At 40.2% G+C, this 18,072-nt stretch overlaps 1 long non-coding RNA gene and 1 other non-coding gene across 3 annotated transcripts in view; both read left to right on the forward strand.

The window, feature by feature from the left end:
* Nucleotides 1-509: 509 nt before the first annotated feature.
* The window catches only part of LOC120100931 (uncharacterized), a 113,285-nt gene continuing 95,722 nt past the window's right edge, over nucleotides 510-18,072 (forward strand). For both annotated transcript variants that reach the window (XR_010064399.1, XR_010064398.1), the window contains exons 1-3: nucleotides 510-1,148; nucleotides 3,977-4,086; nucleotides 4,210-4,592. This is a non-coding gene — a long non-coding RNA (uncharacterized LOC120100931). The remainder of the gene's footprint in view (nucleotides 1,149-3,976; nucleotides 4,087-4,209; nucleotides 4,593-18,072) is intronic.
* Nucleotides 4,429-4,530, forward strand: Mir137 (microRNA 137). The gene has a single exon (NR_031883.1). It is a non-coding gene; the product is annotated as a microRNA 137 (primary transcript).

Below are 18,072 nucleotides of genomic sequence, written 5' to 3' on the forward strand. Positions count from 1 at the left end.
GTGGGAGGGGTGACTGCAAAACTTAATTTTTAAAAACTCTCCCTTGTCTCCTCCCTATAATTGCACCCTATGTTTCCTAAATCAATTTTAAATGATACAAAATGTTTCCCTAAAAGGCATCCTGATTTCAATAAGTCAAAGAGGGGATCAGGAACAAATAACCCCGAGTCAATGCTAGTGGTATTTACTAGGTTGTTTCTATATACAGCATATGCTGTGCATATATTTTGATCACAGTAAGGAAAGGCATGATAGTTTTTTTTTTAAGAACTGCTATATAAGCGCTCCCTTTCTTTTACGTGACAGTTTAGTCTTGATTTTAAAAATTAATTTTTTAAAAAAAAGCTTTAAAAGCATCCTTTTTTCTCCTCAGTATGCTAAAGATGTATATGTTTTTTGCTTTTCTTTAAGGAAAGAATATGGGGGTTGCTTACCACGGGGAATGAGAATTCTATTCTCCAACACCCCCTCCCATTCTACTAAACCGTTTTAGTCGACATATGTTTGTTATCAGAGAGAGGTGCTGTGAACACACAGCCATTTTCTTAGCAGCTTTTTGACTGTATGTTACCATAGTCCCACAAGGCATTGGTCCTTTCCCATTGGGAAGTCATGAATAAGAGACTATGAAGCTCACACGTCAGATCTTCCTCAATTAATCCACCATTAGCATGTTCGGGGTCCACAACTGGATGGTTAACAGCGGCTTTTGTAACTGTGTGCCGACCATACCCAATTATGCTCTGCTAAAAATGAACTCTTTGCAGACCAAGCCTCTCGGGCTGTCAGTGTTTTCCGTTTTCCTATTTTAACGTTTGTGTATAGTGGCAGGCGACAGATGGTGTGGATCAGATCGATTTGATTGCATTAGATGATTTTCCCCCCTTCCCCACGCCTTTCTGGAAGCTCGCATCAGCTGAAGGCTCTCGCCTGGGACTCCTCCGAAGCATGAGCAAGCCGCCACCACGCGAAGGCACTGGGGCACAGCCAGCGAGAGGCGATGAGGTCCCTTCCCAGGGCTTGTTAACACTGTAACCGGGCGCTCAGAGAGCAGCGGCTCCCACTGCCCAAGCCTGCCTCGCCGCCCATCGGATGACTCCTGGCTTCTGCACACAGTTGGAGTTCAGCGGGCAACCTGGATTTAGAGGGTAAGCACTTCATTCTAGACGGATTTGTGACAGTTACTTTGCTATACCTGCGATACCGCAGACAAATCTCAGCAAAGGATGTAGGATGTGTGGGAGAGGGCGACTATGTTTACATCGGTAAATGGGTTTCTTTTTGTCTGAGACCGAGAGAGTGTTACTCAGTGACGATGTGTATAGTGTTTTGCCATTGATTGTAGGAGTCCACTACCACCCTCCTCCCGATTTTTTCCCTCTCCTCCGTGTTTTCCCCCTTTCTACTTGAGAGGGAAGGAGAGATAGAAGGAGGGAGGAGGGAGTGAAGGAGGGAGGGGTGAGAGAGAGAGAGAGAGAGAGAGAGAGAGAGAGAGAGAGAGAGAATGAGAATATTTCTGCTTTAGCTTAATTGCCTTATTTTCTAAACCGATTGTTTTGTAGCTCGCTTTATGTATATTTGGTTTTTAATTACCAAGCCTTTAGCTAGGATGGGTGCTGGGGAGTGGGGGACAGGGTGGGGAAGTACAGAGGAACACTGCCACAGTCGCAGTGGCCTTGAGAGATCAAAAGGTGCTGAAAGAACCCCTTGCCCGAAAAACACACCTTCAGTTATTAGGACGCGAGGGAATTGTAGATTCTAATAAACATGGCTTGCAGGAGTCGACGAACAAAGGTACTTAATGCGGACCTAAGCCTCCGCTGCTTTTGCTCTGATAGCGGTACTTAAATATTCGAGAGGAAAGTGTAAGTTGATCAACAAACGCCCTGGTAGTATTGGGCTTTTTCCCTTTTCCGTTTTTTGTGTGGAGGGTGGAGGGGCGGTGGGGAGGGTGGATGGGTGGGGGAAATCCGACAGCTTAAGGAGGTTTGAATTGAATATGCACCCAGCGGCAGTGGTCTCGTAGGAAATGGTGTTCTCGTAAGTCAGGCTGCCCCGCTGAAGCACTCGAGAGCTGTGTGTGGTTAGAGCTCAGAGCGTCAGTTCTGTTGGGAGTGCTGCGGGTTGTCCGCTTGGGCTGAGCTGTCCACTGGTCCAGGTGCTGAAGTGTGGAGCATTTGGTATGTAGGGAAAGGGCTGACTCTGTTGCTTGGTTAGGAAGAAAACCTATCGCCTGCCTTGTTCCAGATTTTTTTTTTAAAGCATGCTAGTCTGTGGGTCTCTGTGTGTGTTCGTGTGTGTGTTCGTGTGTGTGTATATGTGTGTGTGTGTGTGTGTGTGTGTGTGATATTTTTTTTTCCGGAATCGTGATAAACTAAGGGAAAGTACTTGGAAAGCACTGAAAAGCTGTGTGGGCATTTATGCCGTAATTCTACAGCATGAGGAGAATGTGTGTATGCGGGGTGTGTGTATGTGTCTGTGTGCCTTGACCATGCTTCTGACTTGAAAACCATTCCATTTAGTAAATCAAATCCTATCTGTACAGTGCGTTTTGTTTTGCTTTCCGAGGTAGTTGAGATTTTTAAATAAAAGAGTTCAGGAGGAAATGCACACTTTGCTCATAGACTATTTCATTACTTTCCCTAAGGGCTTTTGTTTCTAGGAGTTCAGGCTAAAGGGAACCTGTCAGCTTTCTTGATTTTTTTTTCTCTTACTGGTTGTAGTACCAGAGAAAAGCTCCATTTTACATCTACGTTGGGTAATGGCAGCAAATAGTATTTATTAATTGTTTCACTGGCGTGAATCTTTTTGGTAAATGATGTACTCGGAGTTACCTAAAAAGATACTGCGAAAATAGGCTGTAGTCGGTGGGAAGTACTATTTTTCTTTTAAGTTATTTCAGGCAAACATTAAATCATAAAATCTAGAATTCATCTTGGTTTTTCTGCTTGTAAGTAATGTGTCAGGAAAATGATGAGTGAGTTGGTCTGCCTGGAGAAGTATTATATCAAAAAACAATAATGAGAGGAGGCACAGCCTAAGTACCTTAAATTACAACCAGGTCAGTCAGAGATGAGTTGTGGTGGTGGGAGAGACTGTTACATAATTACTCCTTGATGAAGAGCTATTTGCACTTACATAATTTCAGAAATCATGTCTGTTGCCACCTTTCCGTGTTCCTCCCCTCCACTCACACAGATGTACTGTCATCTATTTGAAAGTAAAGCAGGAAACAAATTGAGAACTTTCTAATGGAGCTGCAGCATGTCCTGGGTGGTGGCATTTCACTGGTCCATTTTATTGAGTGAACAATAAACCCCCATCTATTGGTATATCCACTGTAGGATCTCAGGACAAAGCTGCTCAAGTAAGAGCCATGTAGATCATCAAGGAATCGGGGATTTTTCCCTTGATGTCAAAATTAGTCACTTTGGGAATGGGTTTCTTTTTTCCTGGGTTCCTTCTTAAAATTATTTACTTGAGAACAGAGCTTCCAAAGGGGTTTCTATCAAGGTGTTCCCAACATTGCACAGTGTGTATTCATAGTGAGTACTGAAAGGGTGAGCTGAGAAATTAAACACCCTGGCAGTTCTAAATGATGGTGCTTAAACGTTAGAAGCTCTACCAGCTTGTCAACTTAGTGAGTTCAGATCGTATGGAAAATGGGTTTAATTATTTTGTGCCTCGAAGCTCTTTCCCTCCCTTTAAAATCCATTGCGTTGTATATAGCTCTAAGGCCTTCAAAGGGGGAGATGCCTTTTTGCAGATCTATAAGTATTTGATTTCAAGTAGTAAATTGAATGACTGTTTATTTTCTGTGATTTTTCAAGCTTGAGAGAGTGCATTTCCAAAACACACTGTTGAAAATTCCACCAATGCATGACCCGATCTTGATTCGAGTCTCACTTCCTCCTGAAGCCATCCAGGCAAATGCATTTGTGATATTTGTGTGCTTAACTATGCATGTCTTCTACAGGGTTCGCTTGCTGCCATGACACTCAATCAAAGCACCTAGAGTGGGCTGGCCATGACCAGAGTCCGCATGAAGCAGAGCAAATACCAAGGAAAGCGCTGGGTGATCACCAGGTACACTGAAGGTTACTACTTATATCACTCCCCAAAGATCCTTGGCACCTAGGCTCTGCTTGGCGGAAAGAAAGCACTTGCCTGTTGTGTGTTAAGTGGCTGGTTCTGTGATTTGTCTTTCAGAATTGGAAATAGAACAGCCATTTGGAAGATCTGGGCAGGAAGCAACAGAGCACAGCTTTGGAGCCTTCTTTAGGGAAATCGAGTTATGGATTTATGGTCCCGGTCAAGCTCAGCCCAGCCCTAGCCAGGGGCGGGCTCCGCAGCAAGAGTTCTTTCTGGTGGTGGCGGCGGCAGCGGCAGCAGTGACAGCGGTAGCAGAGGCAGAGGCAGCGGCAGCTTGGCCCTCTGACTCTCTTCGGTGACGGGTATTCTTGGGTGGATAATACGGATTACGTTGTTATTGCTTAAGAATACGCGTAGTCGAGGAGAGTACCAGCGGCAGGCGGGCAGCAGCCGCCCCTCCCAGCCCACCAGCTGGCCACTAAAAGCTCCCGGTTGCCAAGGTAGCACTTTTTATGTTTTCTTTTCCTCGGGTGGTTTCGTTCTGGATCTTCCTGGCACCTCTGGTGACCCAGACCGCTTTTAGAAGGAAAGGGGGAGGGGTGCGCGTCGGAGTTGGGGGCGGGGGGCAAGGCGGAGGAGAAGGGAGGGGAGAGGCGGAGAAAGGAAGAGGGTCTCTGAAGCCCGGGCTGTGGGGCCATTTGAGTAGTCTCTCTCTCTCTCTCTCTCTCTCTCTCTCTCTCTCTCTCTCTCTCTCTCTCTCTCTCTCTCTCTCTCTCTTTCTCTCTCTCCTAGAGGGCAGGGTGACAAAAGTGCCAATCTGAAAGATTCTCTAAAGTTGTAGAGGATTAAAAGGCCTGGACCAGTTTCCTCAGAGCGCTGAGCTAGAGCAAGGAAGAGGGTCGCCTGGGGCATGCCTCGGCAAAAAGGGCGTGTCCGTGCGCGAAGGTGCCCCGGGGCAAGCTTGTCCAAGCTCGTGACTTCGCGAATCTCTGGCCTGGGGTGGAGCCGGAGCCCCACCCGCGACCGGGACCGGCCGAGCTGCTCAGCAAGCAGATCTGGCAACCAAGCTAGGGGAGGGGCGGGGGGACAGGGGGCTGGGTCCCGGTGGAACTTTGATTACAAGTGTTGTGGGTCTCTGAGGAGCCCCTATTTTCTTTTCGGATTCTCCGCGAAGAGGTGGAGAAGCAGGCTGGTAATCGGATTGGTGGCACTGTGGCACAGAGCTGGAACCTTTCTGAAAGAGGCTGGGGCAGGCAGTGACTGTTCAGATGTCCAGTTTCTTTGGGACACTTCTCCAGCGCTGCCTTCCCTACCTCTGCCTTTGGGATGAGTCTCAAACATCAGCAAAATCAAGATACGTTCTTAGTCTCGGGTCTGCAGCAGAGTGAGGAGAGGAAGAGAAAGCCCTCCACTATTCTTGTCTGTTTATAATGTTAATGGACCATAAAGCAAAGTGGATGCGTCCCCTCCTAGCAAGGAGCAAGCAATCACTGGCGCGACCCCTTCCATCAGGCCCGGGCACTCCCGGGGCAAGCGGACCTAGCAAGAGTTTAAGGTGTTCCTTGGAGCCGGAAAAATATGGTTCACTGCGGTGGATGGCGAGGGCAGAGACTCGAGAACTCAACCCTAGCTGTCAGCGGACCTCTTGGCTGTGCAGTTCGCTTGTTTTTATTACTCTTTGGAGGCTGCCGGTTCCTTGGGTGGTGGCGCTTCAAAGGTGGGAGGAGAAACGCTGGGACAAGAGTGATTCAGGTTCCCAGAAGGTTCCACCAGGCACGGCTAGACTTAAGATCGGTTTTCCTCCCTTGCGCGTTGCTGGTTGCTTTTGCTTGAGGCTGTGAAGAAGACTGAATTCTAGAGAAGTCGAAGCTGCTGGAGAAATAAAAGCAGCTCTCCTTTGTGGGGTACCCGGGACCCAATCTAAGATCAGCTAAGCCCAGTCACTTTCTTCCTCTGGAGTATTTCTCCTTGCAGGCCTTGCATTCTCTCTACTGGGTCCTTGCTCACAAGAGCAAGCTGAACCCCCAGAGAAACTGCAAGAGCCCTGGAAAAACAGCCTTTCCGGTGTAAGGTCTTCCCTTTCTTCCAGCACTGGATCCTGTAGTGAAGGGTCCCCCATGCTAGACCTCTCTTTCCCTCTTCCTACGTTTATGTGTCTGGCCCCTAGATGAGTCCCAAGCCATCCAGACTGATAGCACTTGTCTTGTAGCTATGTTGATAAGAGGGGAAACGGGTGTGGTCCTGTTCAGACTCCTGGCAATGCGCCCATTATCACAAAGGGGTGAAGAAGCAAACAGAAGCTGTCTTTGCAGGCAACATTCTGTCATATCAAGAAAAAAAAATACGTAACTAAGGTTCTTTCTTTTATTATTCCACGAACTGTCTTTCTTAGGGATCCACCAGTTGGTGATTAAGGACTTTTAAATATTGTGCTTGTTAAAAATCTAACAACATACAATGTGTCTATGGGTGTAGTTGTTTCCTTGGAAATTAGAAAAGTAGAGAGAAGTGGTGTTGGGTAGCTGCTAGCTGCTAGCTCTACCTGGAAACTTAGTCTCTCTCCTCCTGGTTGACTAGATGTGGAAGGTTTAAGGGCAGACCAGCTGAGGGCCTGGTGTTGGAAGGAGAAATGGAAGAGTCACATATAGTCCATCATTTGTTGTGTGAACAAGCAAGATCTTTTCTGGAAAATAAGCTATTTCATTCAGTTCTTTGGCACTGGCGCTTCAGCTCATGATTGAAATCGCTTCATAAATGAATAATAAGTTTTAGAGTGGGATAATAGGAATGGAAAGAGAAAGGAGGCGTCTCCTCATGCTATGACAAACGAAGTGTTTTGATTTTCTTCGGATTGCGTGGTTTAAATTTTCTCTTGGAGAATTATTTACTTCTGAAAGTTTCCAATAGGTGTCAGTCTCACTGAACTGGTTTCTGTTTTAGATTATTGGGGATGGGGGCATTTTCCCAGTCCAGGAACTTAAAATGAAGGGACAAATCAACTCAAACTTTATTAACTAGACCTGACTGTGATCAGTTGTTTTTGTGACCAGATAGCCTATTGTTTTTAGTCAGAAGGCACAGTCTTTAAAATTACATCACAACTAGCCACTTAGTGCTTTTATACTGTCAGTATTTCTAGCCAACAGGAAAGACGTGCAAAGTGCTTGTTGGTGGCTTGCACATTAGAACACAGAGATACCTTTTCCATTAAGGTCCATGTTGGAGAAGAATAGGCGTTATCTTTATAATATTGGCTTTGTCTTTAAGAAATGAAGAGAACTTCTATTTCCTAAGTGGCTGTAGGTATTGTTTAGACTCTTTGTTTGCTGGATAATATCACTTATGGTGTAATGAAAAGAGATGGGCAAAAACTTAGGAATGCTTCGCTCATCATTAATTTTTCTTTAAACAAGACTTCCTAAATGCTCAAAAATTATAGCCTTCATACATGGTCTGTTGATAAGAGCTTTGGCCTATAGCACCTGAGTGGGTATTATATTTGTGAACGCTCAAGTCACATACTATTCATAAACAGGTGTAAGAAAGATCATCTTGCCTAATTGTTTGCTGCTGAGTCTCAGGTAAGGAGTCTGACAGAGACTGGATTTTACAAAGGATTTCTTTATTTTCTTCTCTGTGGTTGTGAGTTGTGTTCTGGTGTTGCTGCTTACACCAAGTTTCAGGGAACTTGAACTCAGGACTAAAGATGCATAGATGCTTCCTGTGTGCAGGTAGATTCCTATGTTAATATACACAAAAAAGAAAAAATCTATTAATGATTTTCATAAAATACTATTCAATAACTAGTCATATTTCCTGAAGCCATTGTCAACTCTAGAACAAATTCCTGGTATCTCACTAGTGTGAATCTAGAACAGGAGCTCCTGATTGCAGTCTAGACAAACAAAAGCATTGACAGAGTAACATGATAGGTGGAAACATCCATCAATTGTGTTGGTTTTTTTTTCTCTCATTATATTTCATTTTAATGATGGTAAATTTTCAACAGAAAAAATAGGAAATGAGCATGACTGTGATGGGAAAGGTAGGAACTACCTTTGCACTTTGTGTAGAACAGAGGAGAAAGATGAGGCCACAGAGGAGATAAGAGGAAGCTGAGAACCATTACTCATCATCTTCTTTACACTGAGCAGATATGGCTTTCTTTGTATTAGATATGATAAAAGGATATTATCAGAATGTTAGATAGCCATGCCTTCTACAAAGTAAATTTGCTTTAAAAACGTTACCAATGATCTCAGAATACTTGAATCCTTTCTTAGTTGTAGGTACTTACACAATTAAAACATAACGGATAAGTAAGTTTTAAGCAACACATTTTATAGTACGGTTTCTTTGTGTGTGTGTGTGTGTGTGTGTGTGTGTGTGTGTGTGTGTGTGTATGTGTAAATGTTTGTTTTCTCTTAGGGTGCCTGTATGTTGAATCATTATTTAGAAGCCTTGGGTGGAATTGAAGAATGCTTCATACCATTTTGCTGGAAGGTATAAAATAACCCTTTCAACTAAAAAGGCATGGCAATCAATATGCAAAAGTATGAGACAAAAAGAAAAATGGAAAAGTTTTACATTTCCCTGTAAAGGGTTCTGAATTCATTAATTAGTTGATTATTGAGTAAAGAGTAGCAATAAAAGAAACACAGTGTGATATTTGCATTGCTATCCAGATGTCAAATCTGTGATTAAATATCTTAAGTCGGAATTCTGTTATATCCCGATTGATTATGATGTAAGTTAAGTAAGAGAACCTGATTTTCAAAGACAATTAAAATATCTGATGACATCTGTACAGGCGTTTGTGAAAATACACTTTTAAAGTATCATACTAATCCAAAGTATTGTAAATAAACACATATATGGGGAGAGCTGAAATCAGAAGTTTTTTCAAATCTACAAATCCACCCTTCCGCTAATTCAATGTTCAATTCTAAGAATGTAAAACAAGCCTCATTACATTTCCTTTGTTGCCTTATTCCTGAATCTCACCCACTTAACTTCAACCTAAAAGGACAGAATCACAATCTAATCACTAATACTATACTCTTGATTCATACACAGTTTGCATCATTGTGTTCCAAAGTGAAGGCAACAGTTATGCAACTCTAAAGTAGTTCTGATTTACAGTTTGAATGACATAGAGATGATACAATTTTTATCACGGTTGTACATCCTTAGAAAATTAATAATTTCTTAATTTCTGTTCCTATTGTTGTTATCCTACATATTAATAAGAACTAATGACGTCTTTTTTTCTATTGAGCATGTATGGTCAACTTAGGTCAACTGAGAAGTCACAAGTTTAAAGTTACTAATTAATATTTCATCAGAAATATCATTAGAAAAATAATTTCCTACCTGATTAAAACATTTTAGAGTAAGATTTTAAATTATATGCATAGTTTTTCATACGAAAGTCAAAGCATGTATGTTACAGCATGATTCTGAACTGAGGTTCACACGCACTTTGTTTCATAGCCATTCTTTTAATAGGCTGCGATTGTCTTTACCGAGCAAGGTAAATCAAAGAATTAAGTTCAAAGTTAAGTCCTATGGAAAACCTTCAGCCTTTTTTTTTTAATCACATAAGCTCTAATCACACTTATCATAGGGAAACAGTATGTCCTATGCTTGAAAAGACTTTGGGATAAAAACTAGAAAACCTTCCTCTGAACGCAGACTCTATATTGAACAAGAATCTGTCACAATAGCTTCTTGATCCTCATTGGTTTCCTCAGTAGATTTCGGTTTAGACGCTTTCAAGGCCTCCGATTTCTGAGGCTTTCTGAATCCAGGATAAAATGCTTTAGCCTTCTTAAACTTTTGTCTGAGTCCTACCCCTCCTTTCCCATACAGATGAAATGCAGATGAAAGCTATTACTGAGATGTTTCAGAGCTACTGAGAAACATTTACATCAGACAAAGTGATCCTCAAGATTCTTAATTATTTTTATTTAATTATTAAAACATGAAGCAAATTGAAAATGCCCAAAACCTTTTCACCCTGAACTTATTTGTTTATATCACAAAAAAAATGTTAAAAATTTTAAAGTTCATCCTCATGGGTTATCTTGGAAGTTCTCTTATCTCTGTGGCCATATGATATGCTAGACACTCCCTGACCAGTAACAGTCTCAGGAGTATTTCTGCATAATGAGAGCAAATCACAAGCAACTTTGTTCAAAGTCACAAATACACACACACAAACTCACACATGCACCACATATGTGTCTATACTTTGTCAAATATATATTTATATATGTATAAATTTATATATATACATATAGTGAGAGAGTAAGCACTCAGCTTTGTAGAATGTTTATACTCTTAAATTTAATCTTTAAAAATATACACTGTTAAATTTAATTATATTTTTAAAAGAGAGTACAATGTGGTATTAGCACCTTATTCTGTTTATAGGATCAATTTTTGTGTGAAAAATTTAAGTAGAATATTATAGAATGAACTGTTACAGTTGTGACTACACCATCTGACACATAGTAGGTATTCAAAAATACAAATCAATTGACTGAAAACATTAATTGTTTTTAGGATAGATGTTGATATCAGTGTCTTATATGTCCCTTCTCTAATAACATTGTAAAAGTAGCTATTCTATAAAATTGGTTGTGGTGTGGAATGCATTTAAATGTTAACATAAACTCTAATTCTCAAATTTGCTTACCCATTTTCTCTTCATATATAACTCGTATATAATCGAAAAATCTATAAAGACATTTTGTTCAAAGTTGACTTATTTGTTAAATTGCAAACAACTGTTTAATCTACAATAATGGGAAATCATTTCATGGACTCATCACTTACTGTATTTTCTTTAAAATTAAAACTATAACTACCTGTAATATTCATAAACAAACTGTCAATCAATAGAGGTTTATATCACATAGTATAATAATTACATTTCCATAGCTTAAAATGTTTTCCACCACTTATTAGGGAAGCAGACTAGGTTATCACTTCTTTTGAAAGCTGTGACATTCCGAAGTATCCCAAGCACAATAACTATAAGTAAGTACATTGCTAATCTCCAAGAATATAATATCCGTTCTCTAAAAATGAAGACAATACACTTTGTCAGCTGTTGCTTCGATCAGATGATTTACAAACTGTCCAATTGTAGGTCAGTAATATTATAAAGCTTGTCCATTTAATACATTGAGGATAGATTTTAAAAATTTGCAGAGCTTTCGTTAACAACCAATTTCACTTAGCTTCCAGGGAGCAGAAACATAAGGCTTTAAAGCCATTTATTTGTCCTTGTATTAGAACGCATCCTGGTACTTTCTGATGTCGAAAGTAGTTACCCGAATGCCAGCTGCAGAACTCTGTGAAAGACGAAGACAGAGGGAAAGAAGAATGTTTACCACAAACAGGATTCCGTTATCTGTGGACGTTACATTTCTTAAAAGTAGCATCCAATGTTACCCTTTGGAGACAGTTTCACATTTGAATATGGAAATTTGGGTAGAGAAAGACTGAACTTGACAACAGTTGAATAATACAGATAGATCATGATAACAGCATTCAGGGTGTGGATTGCATAAACGAATCTGCAGTTTGAGGTGAGAGATTTAACAGGACAATAAGGCATTGTGGATCTTTTATTGATAGAGTTAATAATTGGCATCAATACCCCTTAGAAAAAACACAAATTCCGGGAAACTTTAGAATGATTGTCTTTATTCAAATTCAGCATCTCTTTTCCAGCTGTAATGGGCAGTGGCCAATCATGAGTTTATATAATTTATTAGTGTAGAAGGAATTACTTCATAATGTGACTTTAAATGATATTTGAGCATTCTTGCTGTTTTTATTTAAGAAGAAACTCACATCGTGGTGTATAGAATTTCACATTCAAAATAATCTGAATCATCTGAACACACAATGGGCCTAGCTTGCATGTATAAATATTCCTTTTGGCATGATAATGTTTCTCAAATCACAGGAAACATCATCTCTCTGAAAAGGCAAGCTTGGCTAAGGGGGAGGGGATTACACTCAAATAAAGACTTTTTATTTTAATCATTTTATTCTACTGGAAAGCATGTTATATTTAAATCACACTGTGATAGCATGTAAACCAGGAAAATTTGTAAGACCTTATCAGCAATATTTCCAGATATAACGAGCAGGCAGTCGTGTTTTATGAGTTTAGTTTTTCTACTCAGTGCAATTAGTTCCCCCTTTAGGGAGGAAAACTATTTACTAATTAACTTTACCAAGTAAAGATGCAGAAGGTGGACACTCTTCTTTCTAACCTTTATTTGCAGAGACACAGAATGGGCTCTTGATTACTGATCTTCTTCAGATAGAACTATTCCTCAGTCTCTTATCCACACAGAATTCAAAATTCCATGAGTTTAGGACAGGCTTAAAATAACTTCACAGTTTAGTTGCTTTGAGAAGTATCTCAGCCATTTAATACAATTCCTAGATTTTACTTATGCAGCCCTAGAACCGAAAGAACATCTTCATGACAAAATGAATAAATACTGAACTTGTATGCCATTCCTCCTCGAAGCCATGCTCCTAAAACAGCATAGGGAATTTCAATACAGAGTGTTCCTGATGGCTTTGCTCTTCTTACTGTCTGACATAACTTCCTACATCTTTTTAATACCCGTCATACTTCTTACCCAATTTTATACCACTCTGAACATTTTAAGCTCACAGATGATCTATACAGGTGTAAATGCACCAAATATATGAAAAGACCTGCAGTGTGCTTATACTTATTTTGTAAATAAGTCTGGGAAAATTGTATAGGCCAAATTTTAAAAAAAATGAAGAAACTTCTTTTAATGGATTGATTTAAATCTCTTACTCTAATTTCAAGTGGTTTTGCACATTGAGAGAATTTAAAATAAGGTTATTAGCATTGATCCAATGATGTTTGCATACAAAAGGATATAAATAATACCACGTGACCATACATGCATATGAGAGTGTGTGTGTGTGTGTGTGTGTGTGTGTGTGTGTGTGTGCGTGTGTTTGATGAATTAGGGTTTTGCTGATATGGCTCAAATTCATGATTCTCCTGCCTCATCACTTCAGATACTGATATTATAGGCATGAACCACTCGCCTAACTTACAATCCACTTCTAATATACAATATAAAATTATAATTACTCTCCTTCTGTTAGATTTTGTAGGTATTCAAAGCTTTCTTGCTGAATAAAGGAAGACAGATTGGCTCTCGGAATAATTCAGAGTCAAAATAAAGTTCTCAATTTTACACAGGGCTTGCTTACTTCTGCTGTGCTATTTGTGACAGTTGCGTGGGGCTCTGCCACAGGCAGGCGTACGCAGACTACCTGTGAGTGCTTAGCATTTTGGGGGCTCGTAGGGTGATTCATCTCTGTGGTCACCCGACTTACAAAGACGAAGAGATTTGTTATTATAGGGGAAAGACTGTTGTCTCTCATCAGAGGACACGTCACAAGTGGAGATTCCCTAGGAAGATGTATGGAATATGTATGTACCTTGTTCGCCAAGACAAAAGGATGCTAGAACAACTTGCTGTTTGTGACATGATAAGTGCAAAGAACTATACCCATTCATTTTCTAATTCTAAGACAAATCCAAATTTAAAAACTTGGAGATATAAATAGAAAGAAAACAAGGGGGAAAAAGGAAAAACATTAATATTTTCTTTCTGTTTACATTGATGCTAGATTTAAAGTAATACAGTGGCCACATTGGCTGTGAGAGACCACACCTAAAACAATCACATTGCTGTCCACAGAAAGATGTTTGAGAGAGTCACACAAATTTGCTCAAAACTAGAATACGTTAAAATGTGGAATGGAGAGCTTTCAATCCTCAAACCAGCTAATTAAGGTGCCTCTGAACAGTGTACAGTTTTAAGTTAACAGTAATTAATACAGCCAGCTTGGAACCTTGGGAAGCTGAAGCCAGAGAGTGCGTTTTGGTTCACTTGAGAGGATGCAGTTTGATTGCTGGCGCCTGTAAACAGGTTGGGAATTGTCAACATTGTAATTAGCAGCAAGTTCCTGGATTCTCAGCCTGCCAGACTAGTGGGCTGGTGCCTAGAGCAGTTGCCCCATGGGGGAGAGCGAAAAACAAAGGAAGGGAACTGAGCAACCTTGCCATGTGCTGCCAGCATATGCGGCTGGACCAATGCTGTTCTTGGCAAAGGTCTATTTTAAGACATCTAGCAGTGGTTTCCACAAAATATGAAAACTCACCATAGCAACCCAAATGGCAAGCGTCTCTAGGAACATTACCTTGATTGGCTATCAGGTCAAACTGCATTCAGAGCTATATTGCCTTCCGTGTACAATCCTCTGGTCTGTGTGCACCATGGCTATTCACAGTCTGATTAAAAGGGTTAAAATCTGTTTTGGCAGCAATCCTGAACTCGCCTGCTGAAAAGCCATCAAAGACTAAGGTTATGCAAACCTTATTAACCCTTTGTGCAGTACAAATAAAAAGGAAATGTCAACTTTAATACCGCCGAGAATCCAATCTTCAGTACTTCAATGGTAATTTATGTGTAGTAGTCTTAATGCCATGTGATCACTGTGGAGAAGGGTAATCAGACTTACAATCCGAGAGCAGCATTTAGGCCCTTTCTAAGACTAAAAAAGTATGTTCATTCATAAAGCTTACATACAACATTATATGAAGGGTTTGGAAGCAGGAAAGACAAGGGAGATACAATATTACTTCAAAAACTCAAAAATTAAAAATAAATGTCAAAAATAAAAATAAAAGTACCAAAATTCCCATTTAAAAAGAGTTTATATACAATTTCAGCCCAAGTGAACAATTAGAGCAATTTTTGAAATGTACTTACTCCCACCTTTCTTATCTCTGTGTATCTGTGTGTGTGTCTGTGTGTCTGTGTGTGTCTGTGTGTGTGTGTGTGTTTATGTGTGTGTGTTTATGTGTGTGGGTCTGTGTGTGTGTGTGTGTGTGTGTGTGTGTGTGTGTGTGTGTGTGTGTGTTTGAAATTTCCTCAGCCTATGGTAGCAAAGACTATGTAACTTCTGGCTAGTCACTGATCATCGAATCCCTTTCTACCTTGTGAAAATACAGTAAAAAATACATTTACTTTGTAGGTTAATTCTACCTTTCAATCCATAAAACCTCAAGATTGTTTAGCAGTGCTAAAAATTCACATAGTAATCCTGTCCCACAAATAAGAACGACTTGACAGTTGGTGAGGTAGCTCAATCAGCAAAGTGCTTGCTTCATCCTAGGGACAGGGGACATTACAGAAATTTAACGATCCCAGTCCCAGAAAGACTGGAGTAGGTGGATTTGGGAGAATCCATGGCCCATCAGCCTAGTCCACTAGATTAGTGTCAGGTCAATAAGAGACACTATCACACAAAATAATGTGAATGGTACCTGAGGAATGACACACAAAGTTAATATCCAGTTTCCACATGCATATAGAGATGTGCGCACACACACAACACACACACACACACACACACACACACACACTAAATGCTTAGAATCCTTAGGATATTCTCATTGACATTCTATTTCCATTAAAATATGTAAAGGAACCTTCATAGAGAAAACAAGTTGGATAGAGACTAGCAAAATAGCATTCTGTACTGTAAAATGATTTTTTTAAGGTTCTTAAATGAACTAGTGTGCTATCTTAAGCAATTGCTATGTGGTAATTTTTCCAGGTGGATTATAAAATCTGAACAGGCGCGCACGCGCACACACACACACACACACACACACACACACACACACACACACACACACGGCTGGGTAGATCTGGCACCCAGGTGTCTGGCATAGCATTGAGCAGACTCCTTTGTGGGCAGAAGGATTACTCATATTTGTTGGAAAGAGTACAGTTCCCAATCTCCTTCTATCCAGCAGAATTCACATCCGAGGGAATGAGCAACATGATTCGTATCTACTCTGAGGATCCTTCACAATTATTTATTATTTTCAGCGGAATTAGATGCTTACAGGTGGTCCCATAATGTGCCTCCGGGCATACAACCTGCTGTAAAATTTTAAGTTACATTAACATAGCAGTATGTCGTCTCATAACAGTAATTCAGTCTGTGGAGGAGAGAGTAGAGAGCAGACAGGAAGCCTTTCCTGCTTCCAGTTTCTCCTTCTATCTGCTGTTAAGAAGGACTTCGACGTAAGAGCTCTAGGATGCTCTGGTGGGCAGAGCCTGCCTAAAAGATCAGAAATCTCATTTATGTCTTACAGGGGATGTGGTGGTTACTGTATCAATATTTTAAAAACATGAATAGCAAAACTTCCCTTTTTGTGTTTCTTACCTTTTGTTTCTGAAATTAAGAAGCTCTAAGTGACTTCTGTTAATATAGGGGACTGTCAGTAGGGCTGTGTCCATGATCTGCCAGGGAAAACACTTGAGCTTTCGACATTTTGGAGGACACTGCAATTGCAAAAGCTGCCCTGCTCCCACCTTGTACATGGAGCTAAGCAGTCAGTGAGAAGTGAAAGTAATCCAAAGCAGTTTTGTCACTGCATTCTATACGTGTCCTTCCCTTTTAATGCATCTTTTATCACTGAACGGATAGAGTTGATCACCCCTAGGGGTTTTAAGGCAAAAGTCTGAACTAAAGAGAAAGAAAAAACAAGGAAAGTGCCTATAGTCCCAAAGTTTCTCTCCTAGGCTATAAAACTTCTCCCTAGGATTCTAAGCAGAACAAATTACATCTTCAACCATTTCTCCACTCATTACATATTAAATATATTACAAGCAACAGATGCTGCACCTATTTGAAAGAACATTAGTGTGTCAGGCACAATCGTGCTCACCCTTAATCCCAGGGCATGTAGGAACAGGCAGAGCTCTGTGAGTTTGGGGTCAGATTGGTCTAAATAATGACTAGCCAGAGCTACAGAGTGAGACCCCCATCTCAAAGAAAAACAATGTGTGCAAAGTTGTCTACATCGTGTAAAAACCACACAAGAAACACTCTTTCACACAGAAGTTTGTTTTTTTTCTACAATAGTAAAAGCACAGGCAAAATAATTAGGCTGTAGCCAAAATGATGCTAAACGAGTTTATCTGTCTTAAAGCAACCACACTTGGCCTCTCCAACCTTTATATTTTTCAACAATTGACTATCACGCTGAGATAAATCAACGTGTGAATTCAAGAGTTAGAATGTCTTTCAGAATACATCAGTATCTGTCCTGCATCATCTATTCAGGAAGCATGCATTCAGATCTACCAACAATTATTAAGTACCTTACATATACCTGGCATTCTTTTAACTTCCAGGGTTACCATGGAATAATGAACAGACTTTGCCCTTAAAGAATTCATGGCTTGTAAGACTTCTTAGAACCAAGCTGTTACAAGCTCTGTGGGGAATTCAAAAGAATGCAAAGCCACAGCCTCCTTTCAAGGAACTTACTATGTGCAGCTAATAGCAAATATTAAATTGTATGGGGTGATTGTTGCTGGGGTCGCTATTCACCAACAGACACTTATACGTCACAGATACAATGAAAACAAAAGTCTTTTCTAGAAACAGGTTTGTCTTTTCTTTTCCACTTCTGGCATGCACACAGTCTTTCAGAACGAAAACCAAGACAACACTAAATAGGACAAAGAGAAAGGATAGCATTTTTTTCTCTCACAGAAAAGGCCTGATTTTTATATTAGCAATTTTGTTATGATAACAACCTCAATAATTATAGAATCACTGCTTCAATTGATTTTATTTTTAAATCACAATTAACGTCAGATTTTATGCAACATGACCCCAATATTTTATTATCTGTATAGATTCACAATCGGAACAATTGGAACTTAGTATTAGCTATAATAATAATAGATACTTTTAAATGAAAAAGTCATGACTTGCCTGACTTGGAAAAACCTCTATTTGGAAAATAAATCACCACACAGTTCCCTTTATTTTGGAGTTTATTCACACTGAGCTTACATAATGCTCCTA

The sequence above is a fragment of the Rattus norvegicus genome, chromosome 2 (genome assembly GCF_036323735.1).
Source record: "Rattus norvegicus strain BN/NHsdMcwi chromosome 2, GRCr8, whole genome shotgun sequence".
Classification (NCBI taxonomy): domain Eukaryota; kingdom Metazoa; phylum Chordata; class Mammalia; order Rodentia; family Muridae; genus Rattus; species Rattus norvegicus.